Raw genomic sequence first — 12,006 nt, forward strand, 5'->3', positions numbered from 1 at the left:
GACGAAGGGGGCAATTTCATAAATAAAAATGCCTAAAAGTCAAAACTGACCACACCAAACGTGGGCAAGAAAGTACTCTCACACGCTGCTGATGGGAATACAAAACGGCGCAGCCACTGGGAGACAAGTGAAATAAAACATGTACCCAGAGATGTGAACGTGCAATGTTCCCGGCGGCTTTATTTGGACTGGAAACAGCACGAATGTTCATCCACGCGACACGCGTGCAGAAGCAATGTGCTGGGTCCGTACGGTGGAATACTACTCGGCCCTAAAAAATGACCTGTTGATAGACACACGGATGAGTGTTAAGATAATTCTCTGGAGTGAGAGAAGCCTGACAAAAACAAATGAGAGCATATCCGTTTATATCCCACCTAGAGAATGCAAGTCAGTATACAAGGACAGACACCGGATCGGCGCCGGCGGCGGGGATGGGCAGGGACGGGCGGAAGGGATGAAAAGGTGGCACAAGGAGAGGCTCCGGGCGCACGCGTTAGTTCTCCACGGACCGTTTGTGCTGCGCGCCTAGGAAGCGTGGGGTGGCCGTTTGCCTGCCGGACGGAGTACGGGTCCCGGGCGGGCTCCTGCGGAAGTTCACGCACCACTGGCAGAGGCGCCTTGGCTCTGGTTGCCGACGTCCTCTTCTCGAGTCTCTCCTGGAGCCGGACCCGTCCGGAGCCGACGCCGGATCCCCCGCGTGGCCTCCTCAGCGCCTGTGTGACCTCCTTGTTCCCGGGATGTGGCGACAACGCCTGACTGCTGTGGCCGGTGAGGTCGACAGTCCTTGGTGAAACATCAGAGAAAGGTTGCCGCTCTAGCCGCAACTGCATCTGGTTTCACGAAGTATTTGTTCACCTCGTCCTACTTTAAGGCTTCAGGACGCCAGGGGAGGAGATCACGGGGTTGTATGGTGACAGATGGCAGCTACATCTGGGGTGAGCGTAGCATAGTAGAAAGGTGTCAGATCACTGTGTTGTACACCCGAAACTAATGGAACACTGTGTGTCGACTCGACTCAAAGAAATATTTAAAAAAGATATCATTTTGGCAGTTCTCTCTAGTCTCCTTTTATGTAAATCGAAACTTTCTTCAATTAAATATGACTACCAACCCTGAAGGCATTTTTGACCGGCAAGGTTAGCTCCAAGGCTCTTAAAACTTTGATGGCTCATACTAGGATCTGCTGTTGCTGGTGTCTGTGCAGCCCAAAGGACTCTTGATCAGTGGAACTATCTACTTGACCTTAGTGACCATAAATGGGTTGTGCCTGACGTTGTGTGGGAGATTAATGAGTACATCTAATTGAGGGGAAATTAGAAAAGCCCGCTTAATTCAGAGGGCTTTGCAAAGTTGGCATCTGATTTTGACAAGGTGGTTGAAAGCCTCAGCTTGTGGAAGGTTCATTGGAAAAATGGCATTGAGCATAACAGCTCACAGTTCTGAAAGGGGCAGCATTACAGAAAGGGTCTCCTTGGTGAGCTCACTGTCTTACAAGAGCAAATTCAAGAGCACAAGGAGGAAGTGTGCAGAGCAGCTGGCCAGTGTCACATGAGCTATGCCCAGCTGAAACGTAAGGTGTCAGAGAAAATTGACCAACTTCAAAAGAAACTTCTGCATATTCAAAGTACCAGGGGATGTTGGAATAGCTAAAAAGGACAACAAAGAAATAAGAAAATCAGTATTACAGAAAGATGACAAAGAAAGCCGTCGTAGAAAGCTTAGGAAACCTTTGATTGATGTGTATTCTGAAGTCCTTGATGTTCTGTCTGATTATGATGGCCATTATAATGCACAAGATCATCTGCCAAGGACTCCTGTGGTTGAACTGGGGAGGCTAAGGCAGGAGGGTCCCTCCGGCCCAGGAGCTCTGGGCTATAATGTGTTATGTCTATAAGATGTCTGCACTAAATTTGGCATCAGCGTGATGACCTCCGGGAACTGGGGGCCACCAGGTTGCCTCAGGAGGAGGGAATAGGCTCAGGGCAGAGAGGGAGCAGATTGTGGGGCACCTGGGTGGCTCAGCTGGTTAAGTGTCTGACTTCAGCTCAGATCATGATCTCACTGCTCATGAGTTCGAGCCCCCTATGTTGGGCTCTGTGCTGACAGCTCAGAACCTAGAGCCTGCTTCAGATTCTGTGTCTCCCTCTGTCTCGCTCTCTCTGCCTCTTCCTTGCTCACACTCTGTCCCTCTGTCTCTCTTTCTCGAAAATAAACATTGAAAAAAAAAAAAAAAAGAAAGGGAGCAGATCAAAACTCTCCTGCTGATCAGTAGTGGGATTGCAGCTATGAATCATCACTGTACTCCAGTTTAAATTAAAAAGTGGTATGAGGAAACTTTTTGGGGTGATGGATATGTCTCGATCGTGGTGATGGTCTCATGGGTGTTTACATATATCAAAACATTAAGTTGTAAACTTTATTACATCTCAGTTACACCTTAACAAAGCTGTTAATTTTTTTTTACTAGTATGCCTATTAAAAGACTTAGTTTTCAAATTACTAAACTAATTTTTGATGATATCAATTTCTATTCTCCCTATCAGATAGCCTTATTAAAAGATGTCTAAAGGGACCTTAATTTGAAATGATTCCGTTGTTTAGAAACTCCTAACCAATGAAAGAAAGCTTAATTTTTTTTTTTTCATTTCTATTCTAAGACTCCACTTAGGTGTAACACTTTACCAACGTCAAAAGTTCTTAAAAGAGGCCAGTGTAAATGAATAGCATCTTGATGTTGAACTTTCACTTTTATTTGAATTGACAACTATTGTGGCCATAATAAAAAAACAGGAAGAAAAGGCTTGAGTTTGGGGAGAACAAAAAGGGAGCTGATGTTTACAATTGGAGAAATCTATATCAGATTCAAACAAGCAGATTCTGTTTATGAATGGAAGGACAAAATGGCTAATGGCTTCTCACCCCCAAATTTCCAAATGTCCACAAAGTATCAGAATTAACTCCTGTTGTCTGCTACCTGATAGAAATCTCCAAATGGTCAGGCCATGGTATAAAAGGCCAGATTACTCTAGGTATCATTTGGAACAAATAACCAGCTGGGCACAAATCAGAATTATAACCAGAAACAAACTTAACCAAGAAATATACTTAGCACAGTAGAGGTGAAGTATTGAATTACTGCAGATGAGACTTAGCAAAGGAGCCAAGAGAAATCGAGCCCCTTGAAGTGCACAATTTAATTGGCTACAATTTTAGAATTGAGGTCAATAATGTTTCAGTGAAAACTCCAGAAATAAATTGTTAGAGGGCAACTCAGAGATACTGAGTTAGTTATATGCATGCTAATAATTTACTCATATGTAGGAAGAGGGACATTAAGCTGCTGTCTGCAAAAGCAGACACATAAGGAAAAGAAAGAGGGGAAAGAATCTGGGAAGAGTGAGTTTTGTTTTTATGCATTTGCAGCTAGCAGAAAGGCCAGTTGCAGCAGAAAGATCTTGAGCAGGCTGGTGAGGGTCGTCAAAGGAAGCCATTTCAGTTCTTCATGGATTCTTCAGGAACACTTGAGAGAGTTTAGCTGGGGGCACACAGAAGATTAGTGGAGATACAGTTGGATTTGTCCCTTGAGTGGTTGCAAGATGAGAGCTAGTTTTTTTTTCTACTAAGTTCTATTTACTCAGTAAAAAATATAGATAGAATTGTCATCTGCAGGTTGGGTTATGAGATGAATGTCATAGAGGAATGTAGGAAGAAACTTGATTAGAGAAAGGAAAGTATGAAATAATCATCTTACAAAATTGAAAAGCAGAATCACTACAAAAATACGGCAGGATTGAACAGAATTTCCCAATGAAGTATTTTTTTTATTCCAGTAGAATTTTGTTTTCTTTATTCTTAATTTTACTGTGAAATCTGTTTTCCCCAGATAAGTTAATTTCAGGTGTAATAAAAACCCCAACTGTATATACGTAATACAGATTTCACCTTTCACAGTGTTTTAGTTCATGTGGTAAGAATCTCCTCTTAGCATCATGCCCTTTGTCTCCTGCAACCTTCTCTGTATAGTCATTACTCTAATTCTTTTTTTTTAATTAATGTTTTTATTTATTTTTGAGAGAGAAACAGAGTGCGAGTAGGGCAGGGGCAGAGAGAGAGGGAAACACAGAGTGTGAGGCAGGCTCCAGGCTCTGAGTTGTCAGCACAGAGCCAGACGTGGGGCTCAAACTCGTGAACTGCAAGGTCATGACTTGAGCTGAAATCCTATGCTCAACCAACTGACCCACCCAGGCACCCCTCTAATTCTCCTCTTTAAAGGAAACTGTGGCCATCATGGATTAACCCTTTCCCATAACCCTCTATACTGACTCTTTTAAATAAATCTTATTTGTCATGACTTTTTCTTTTTAACGTAAAATTCTATTTCATAAGTGTTATAGATAATTGGCAACACTTCAAATAGGACTAAAATGTGTGCAACAAATGTAAGGTTCCTGCCCATCTTTGTGCTTCAGTTCTACCCACTGCTTTTAGTTTCTTATTATCCCTCCTCAAACAAGCTGGCAGCAAATACGTACTTGGTTGTGTGTGTGTGTGTGTGTGTGTGTGTGTGTGTGTGTGTATACAAATAGTCCTCTTTACATAACAAATTATAGCATACTCTATATAATGTTTGGCATCTTGCATTTTTAATTTAAAAATATATATAAGCCCTCATCATAACATGATGACTAGAACACAAATAAAGGCAAATAAAATTCAGTGTTGCCTGATAAGGGGGTTAATGAAATGACTGGGGTGACACTATCCAGATTGGTCTTTAGGGAGTAAGGGCCTAGTCCTTCCTGGCCTCAGTTGGGGTTTGCCGCAGCCCTGGTGGCAATTTTCTGTTTCCACTTAAATGTCAAAGGAAGATTCCAGACCCCGTGGCCGGCTAAACTGTTCACTAAATCTATTTGGCTCCTATTTTGTCTGCCTGGTCCAGAGGGCTTTGGCCAAGAAAACATAGGGGCCAAAGACACCTACTTTCCACACTGGGGTTGCCTGCCGTCCCTGCAGCAGGCACTACTCTCTTCTCATGTCTTCCTCCCCCAGATGAGCAATTCAGGCCACCCATTTTGTGCTGTCTGGAAGCCAATAGCTAACAGCCAATCAAATGATGTTTTCCTAGAGCTGTTTATTATTGTTGTTGTTATTTCTAGTTTACCAAGCGTATTATTTCGTATCAGTAAATATAGATACACCTCATTCTTTCAATGGCCGTATAGTTCTCTATTATATAGACGAAGAATGGGCAGTCAGCCAGATAGATTTGTTTTACTTTCCAGACAACATCTCTGAGGCTGATCAATAATGTAGATGCTTTTTAATGGTGCCAACTTTTTCAGGGCAGGTCGAGGCTTTTAATATGCCATGTGTACTGTTGCTGGAAATTTATGGATGAGCTTCTCTGGTGTTTAATTTAGAGCATCTATAGTCTGCATTTTGTCAATATTCGCAATTATTTCCCTCTCTCTTCCTGTTCCTATCTAGACTGGTTTTTCTCTACTCCTGCTGTACAGCTGCCATGTTTAGACATCTCTCCACCACCCTCTTGAATTGGATTCATTCTTTCCTGCACCCCATTTCTCTTCATTTTCTGATTTGGCAAACGCAATCTCTAGGATCTTCCTAAGGAAAGATTCGTGGGAAGATAATCACATAAATACCTAAATGGCTAAAAATATATTTATTCCGTCCTCCTATTAGTTGGGTGAGGTGTAGGTTTCTAAATTGAAAGCACGGTTTTCACCAAAATGTTTAAAACACACACCTGATTTTTGTTGTCCGGGATGGTCAGTTGACCTGTTTATTGTCTATGTTTATACTTTTCCGTTATCTTTCTAATTCCATTTTTATTTTTACCAAAGCACTACCGGTGTATAATAAAGTGTGTAATTTTATAAGTCTCATATTGAAAACAGAGCATTCCCCTATTCCGTTCCTCCCCCACCCACCCAATTCCTATTCTCCACAGTCAGCTACTTTCAGTTCTTTTAGTTGTTGCTTCTGGTATTTATAGAAACTTCCCGACACTGGGTGGTCTCAGGCTTCTTTTGTGTCCATAAGGAGCAGGGAAAGCAGTTGAGTTAGAACGGCAGTAGTCACTAGAAGCCCATCAGGCATTGTCAAGGGAATGAACTTCAGTGACTCCTAATTAAAGAACCAGCTTCTACGTAGATATTAGTTGGTAGGGAAATAGAAGAGGCAAAGCAACACAAATATGCCTACACTGGTTTATTTAAACACACAAGGAACTGAGCTAAAGAAACAACAGACTGGAGCATGCTAGAAATAATCCAATTTGCATGCTTACAGCTCCATCTTTATTAAAAACAACAGTAGCAATAACAAAAGGCTCCCCGTTTCCCCATTAGTCCTTGTATCGATTCCTCTTTAATTTTCACTACTACCTGATGGTCTCGGGCCCTGCCTCCTTTCATGACTAAATTAGGTTCATTAATTCTCCTTGTATCACCATATCATTACTTCATTGGATTTTTTTTTTTTTTTTTGGTGTGTGCTAACTGGTTTTCTTCTAAGCCTGTGCAAGCCAAACTATACCTCTATAATCCAAATTATGCACAGAACTGAATATGTATCTTTCGTGATGTCCTGTAGACACTGGTTGATTTTAAATTGTGGTATTTTTTTTCACTGCTTTTGCTTTTTGTGTTTGTGTGCAAATATTTCCCTCCTCATTTGTTTTATGGTCAATTTTACCAATTTACCATTTTATCATCCAACATTTATAACTAATATTTCCTAGTTTTCAGGTTTACATATTATCTCTCTCTCTCTTTTTAGATGTTTATTTATTTTTGAGAGAGTGCACACACACAAGCGGGGGAGGGGCAGAGAGCGAGGGAGACAGAGAATCCCAAGCAGGCTCTGTGCTGACAGTGCAGAACCTGATGTGAGGCGTGAAGTCACAAACAGTGAGATCATGACCTGTGCCAAAATCAGGAGTTGGATGTTCAACCGACTGAGCCACCCAGGTGCCCCGATATTATTTCTTAATGTCCTAATGTGAAAAATGAGAATGTAGAAGCTCGCTCCCTGTATTCAGAATATAGTTACCAGCCCCTTTGGTTACACCAGTATTTGCTGTTTATGTCTGAATAACACATCAATTTCAGCTATCTCTGGTCAGCTATGACAGTTCTCAGTTGTACATCTTTTTATTCTTCCTTTACACCTCCCAAAAGGTCATAGGGCTCATGCAGAGCAGCAGAACCATAACAAGTGACATGGAGTAGGCCTTTGGTATAGAGATCAGGTCTCACAATTCCAGGAGCTGGTGAAGGTGCCTATGGAAGGCTGCTGCCTGTGTGTCTCCCAGTATCGCCCAACTGCTGCAGGCCAGAAGGGCTAACAGTTGGGAAGAAACACCGAAGAAGAAGCAGAAGACACCAAGGACAAACTTGAACCCAGGAGGGAAAACTGTCACCTGACTCTGATCTCCTCTGGCCACAATGACCTATCCGTTGGAGAAAAACTGGTACCTTTTGTCATACTGCAGATGTCTCTGGTCCAGGACTTAGAGAGTTTGAAGAAAGAGATCTGGCAGAAGCTGGAAGCTATGTGGCTCAGCAACCAAGATTACCCAGCAGGTCACTGACAACATTTGTGAGCTGTACTTGGTACCTGATACTGATCAAGGCCAACCTAGGACAATAGAGGAAAGGGAATTCTGGGAAGTATAATCTCGACTTAAATTTATTGACAAGAAAAACCCCAACAGACATTCAGAGAGACCAAAAAAAAAAAAACAACAACAATTGGATCCATGAAAGAAAACATAATATTAAAAAATCAAACAGTTGATTTAAAAAATAACTTCAGAAAAATAAAAATATTATAGTAGATTTTTGTAATTCAGTATATCATAAATTTTAGATGTGACACTTTTCAAAAGATTGGGACAATAAACAAAGAGAAGAAAAACTGGAGAGGGGGGAAAAAAGAATAACCCTTTAGTCTACAGGTAGGAGAAACCATTGACTCCACTGACATCCAGGACCTTACTTTCTTTTTTTTTTTTAATTTTTTTTTAAATCAAAATTTTTTTTAAGTTTATTCATTTTTCAGAGACAGAGAGACAGAGCATGAGCGGGGAGGGGCAGAGAGAGAGGGAGACACAGAATCCGAAACCGGCTCCAGGCTCTGAGCTGTCAGTACAGAACCCGACGTGGGGCTTGAACTCCCAAACCACAAGATCATGACCTGAGCCGAAGTCGGACGTTCCACTGACTGGGCCACCCAGGCACCCCAAGACCTTACTTTCTCTGCAGAGAAGTCTGAGAAATCATGGAAATAAAACAAATATGTTCCTAATTGGTCTGACACCATAAAAGTCTGGAGAGCTCTACCTTTTGTCAGCTTCTCTCTTGGAAGATGGGCTCATTTAACGTGGATACTCACCCTTGCAAAGGCAGACACAGTGATAACGAGGCAGCTTAAATACAAGTGTTTCCAGCTACAGAATACTGGCTTACAACAATTAAACGCAGAAATTGGGGAAACCATAGACAAGTGTCCAGCTGAGAGCTCTGCAGGGTCCTTCGTGTCAGCCAGTGAGGACACCGTGTGCTCAACCTTCGCTCTTGCCTAAGTTCCCCCTTATCCACGGTTTAGCTTTCCATAGTTTCGGTTACTTGCCATCAACCACAGTCCAGGGGCAGATGATCCTCCTCCTGAAGAGTCTTCGGAAGGCCGTTAGTAGACTAACAATAGGTCACCGTGCCCACGTCGTTCACCTGACATCAGCTCATCACGCAGGCATTTCATCATCACGCAGCAAGGGGAAGGGTGAGTGTAATACAATAAGATATTCTGAGAGAGAGGGAGACCAATTCACATAACCTTTATTACAGTATATTGTTATAATTCTATTTTATTACTAGATATTGTTGTTAATCTCTTACGGTGCCTAGCTTGTAAATTAAACTGTATCATAGGTATGTATGTATATATAGGAAAAAAAGCATAGTGTAAACAGGGTTCATTACTATCAGTAGTTTTGAGCATCCACGGAGGCCCTGGAATGTATTTCCTGCAGTTAAGGGGGGACTGCTGTATTACAGACGTAAGAACCCACTGCTCTACAGCGTGTCTTAGGATGTCTGTTACCACTGAATTCCTTGTACTTCACAGCAAACACCTAGTTGTAATTCCAGTGTTCTTCTAGTGTATTCTCATCAGATGGTATTTTTTCAGGCTGACTCCTCAGTTTGTCCCCTCCTGAAGGCTGCTTGGAGCCCCATCACCCAGTGAACCGGCCCTGTTCACTGGGCGTCAGAGAACAGGAATGGTGCGTCTGCCTCAGGAAGTGACCCCTTGACTCATTACTAGAATTTTACGTGGACTCTTTATACTGAGAGTTATAGGTCAGAATTTAGGATTTGTAACTCATAAGTTCCCTGCCTGAATTCTCACAGAATGCCATCTTACGGAATGGCTACTAAATGTTGGCTCCTTTGTCAATGGGGAAGATAACCTGGGTTTGAGGGGAATTGAGGCAAATAAGGACATTTAGTTAGTTTACCCAGTTTATCCACTTTGAAGATTCTGAAATCATCTTTCCCAATTTTGCTGTAAAATTTTTCCACATTTTATGGAATGACAGAAGTAGTGGTTGGTTCAATGACCTAATTTGGCCAAATAAAAATTCAGTGGCCAAAAGAGAAAAATAAATTAGCTACCATATATCATTTTTTCAAATATCGAGTCAAAATCCTGATGACGGTGTGCCCCCCTCACTATGACGGGAAGAGCCATCTCTTCCCATATATTACATTTCAAAGCTGACTGTATTTTCCCCCCAAAACTACACAACTTCGTCTTAAATATAAATTAAAGTCTGAAACGTAATTGATTAAAAGGGTATATATGAAACAACCAAGATTTGGACAAGACTTCATTCTTCAGCTGAAAAAAATCTGTAAAAGTTTCTATACTGATTAACAAGTTATACTACTCTGTCTCCCTAGTTACACGTCTGAGAGGCAGCGAGAGCCACACACAAGTCCAGCCTTTAGGGTCTGGCTCCGCCTCTTCCTCAGCCTTATTTCCTGTCACTCTTTACCATCTTTGTGAAGCCACAACGGCATGGGACTCCTTTCATGTTCTTGAACGTACCGAGATGAGGCCTCCCTTAGGGCCTTCACAGTGCCATTCAGTTCTCTTGAACTACATTTTTTCCCCCAAATTGTATACTAACTTTGTAGCAGTTTTCCTGTTCTGTAATAGGCGTATCATAATTGCTCCATAAATGAACAAATGAATTTGTGGTATACATCAACATACAAGCTAGACGACAGATCAGAGGAAGAGTAACGATGGGGTTTCAGTGGGGTAAAACAGGAAGAGATCAACTATAGGATTATTTCTCACGTAAATAAGGATACAAGGTATTATTTACTCTTGACTGGAATAGCTGTTGCTATATATAGATAATTTGAAGATACCCAGCAGATGGACTGTTTCCTCCCCATTTACATATTCTGCCCAGAACCCTTTTAGCTTGTTGGAATTTCTTTTAAGAATTCCAGTTTTCCAGCAATGATTTTCCAAGCCCACAGTTTTTGCTGACATACATTATAAATACGTTTAATGCCAAGCTCTCATACTGAGCTAGATGACAATTTTGCATGTCTAACTCTGAGTCAGATGGAGGCATTTCACACGCCTGTGTGGCAGCAGTGGGCGTCCAAGCTGTTGAGCTCACTGGTCCTTTAGCATTTATCTTCTTGTGGAAATTTTAAAAAGCATAAAAATGCTGAAAAAGCTAACCTTTAGGTCTGGCATGGTGATTTCTAACCCCAGACCTGACAATCATTTGTGGGAAAGATTACGGTATGAATTGCTAGGGGCTTTAAAAAGATTGGAAACTTGATGAGTCCCTAAACCTTTCTTCTGGTTTCACGTTGAGAACGAGCAGAGGGCACTTTTCTAGGAGAAATTTCACAGCACCCCCAAAGTGCCAGCACTTTAATTAGAACAATATTTCAAGTGTCAGTGGATATGGCTACTAAATAAAGCAGACGGATAAGCTGGTGGAGGTGAGAAAGTCCTTGAAGGCATTTTAAGCTCTATGGAGAATAAAGAAATGTGTAATACACATCATGTAAGAGGAGGACAATTAAATATCGTTTATATTCCTTGGTCTCAATATAATCCAATGTCATTTTATTTTCCTCACTAATGGACTTCTGTTTTGTTTTCAGTGATTGTGTTGACAGTGCGTTACATTTTTTTTTTTACAGGCGGTGAATTGTTTAGCTTATTTCTTTTTTTTTTACATTACCACTTTCTCCATTGTGTCTTATGCGGACTCTAGATCTAGATCTGTAGATACGGAAGAGACATGCTGTTGGCTGTATGTAGAACGTCCTTTCCTCTTTCCTTAGCCTACTGCTTCTTCACTAAGACTAAATAGTGCATGTTCTTTGGAACTCAGCCTGAGTCTCCTCCAAAGAGTCTTGTTATGATACTGGAATTGCCCTCCCTCTGAACGCCATAACCACCAAGTTTCTTCGTGTCCTACCACTTGATGAACTATGCTTCTTGGTTTATTTCTGAGTTTCTACCAGGAAGCTGTAAGCCCCAATATTGTCATAGCTAAAAGATTGGACTCCAGAGCCAAAATATATCTATATTGTTTTCTTTGTAGATAAGTAGCTCTGTGACCTTGGAAAAGTTACTTAACCTCTCTGTGCTTTAATTTTTCATCTGTAAAATGGAAATGATAACTGACCGTTTCACAGGACTGCCATGATAACAGAATGAAGTAATGCACATGAAGAACTTAACACGGTGCTTGGCTAAACAGATGGCCCAAAATGTTTTTAGTGTTTTACTATTATCATTATTTTCCTTGATGACAGGAACAGTGTTTTATACCTAGCGCCTGGTTCATAGTAAAGGCCTGAAAATGTTGAATAAATAAGTAACATTTCTTTTTTCTCTTCCTATTCCATAAACAAGAAAAAGTCATTTGAAATTAAA

General features: G+C 41.3%; 1 long non-coding RNA gene across 1 annotated transcript in view; it reads left to right on the forward strand.

The window, feature by feature from the left end:
- The first annotated feature begins 619 nt into the window (after positions 1-619).
- The window catches only part of LOC132679570 (uncharacterized), a 135,686-nt gene continuing 124,299 nt past the window's right edge, over positions 620-12,006 (forward strand). The window contains exon 1 of the long non-coding RNA XR_009610226.2: positions 620-771. This is a non-coding gene — a long non-coding RNA (uncharacterized LOC132679570). The remainder of the gene's footprint in view (positions 772-12,006) is intronic.

This window comes from Panthera onca, chromosome A2, assembly GCF_046562875.1.
Source record: "Panthera onca isolate mPanOnc1 chromosome A2, mPanOnc1 haplotype 2, whole genome shotgun sequence".
Classification (NCBI taxonomy): domain Eukaryota; kingdom Metazoa; phylum Chordata; class Mammalia; order Carnivora; family Felidae; genus Panthera; species Panthera onca.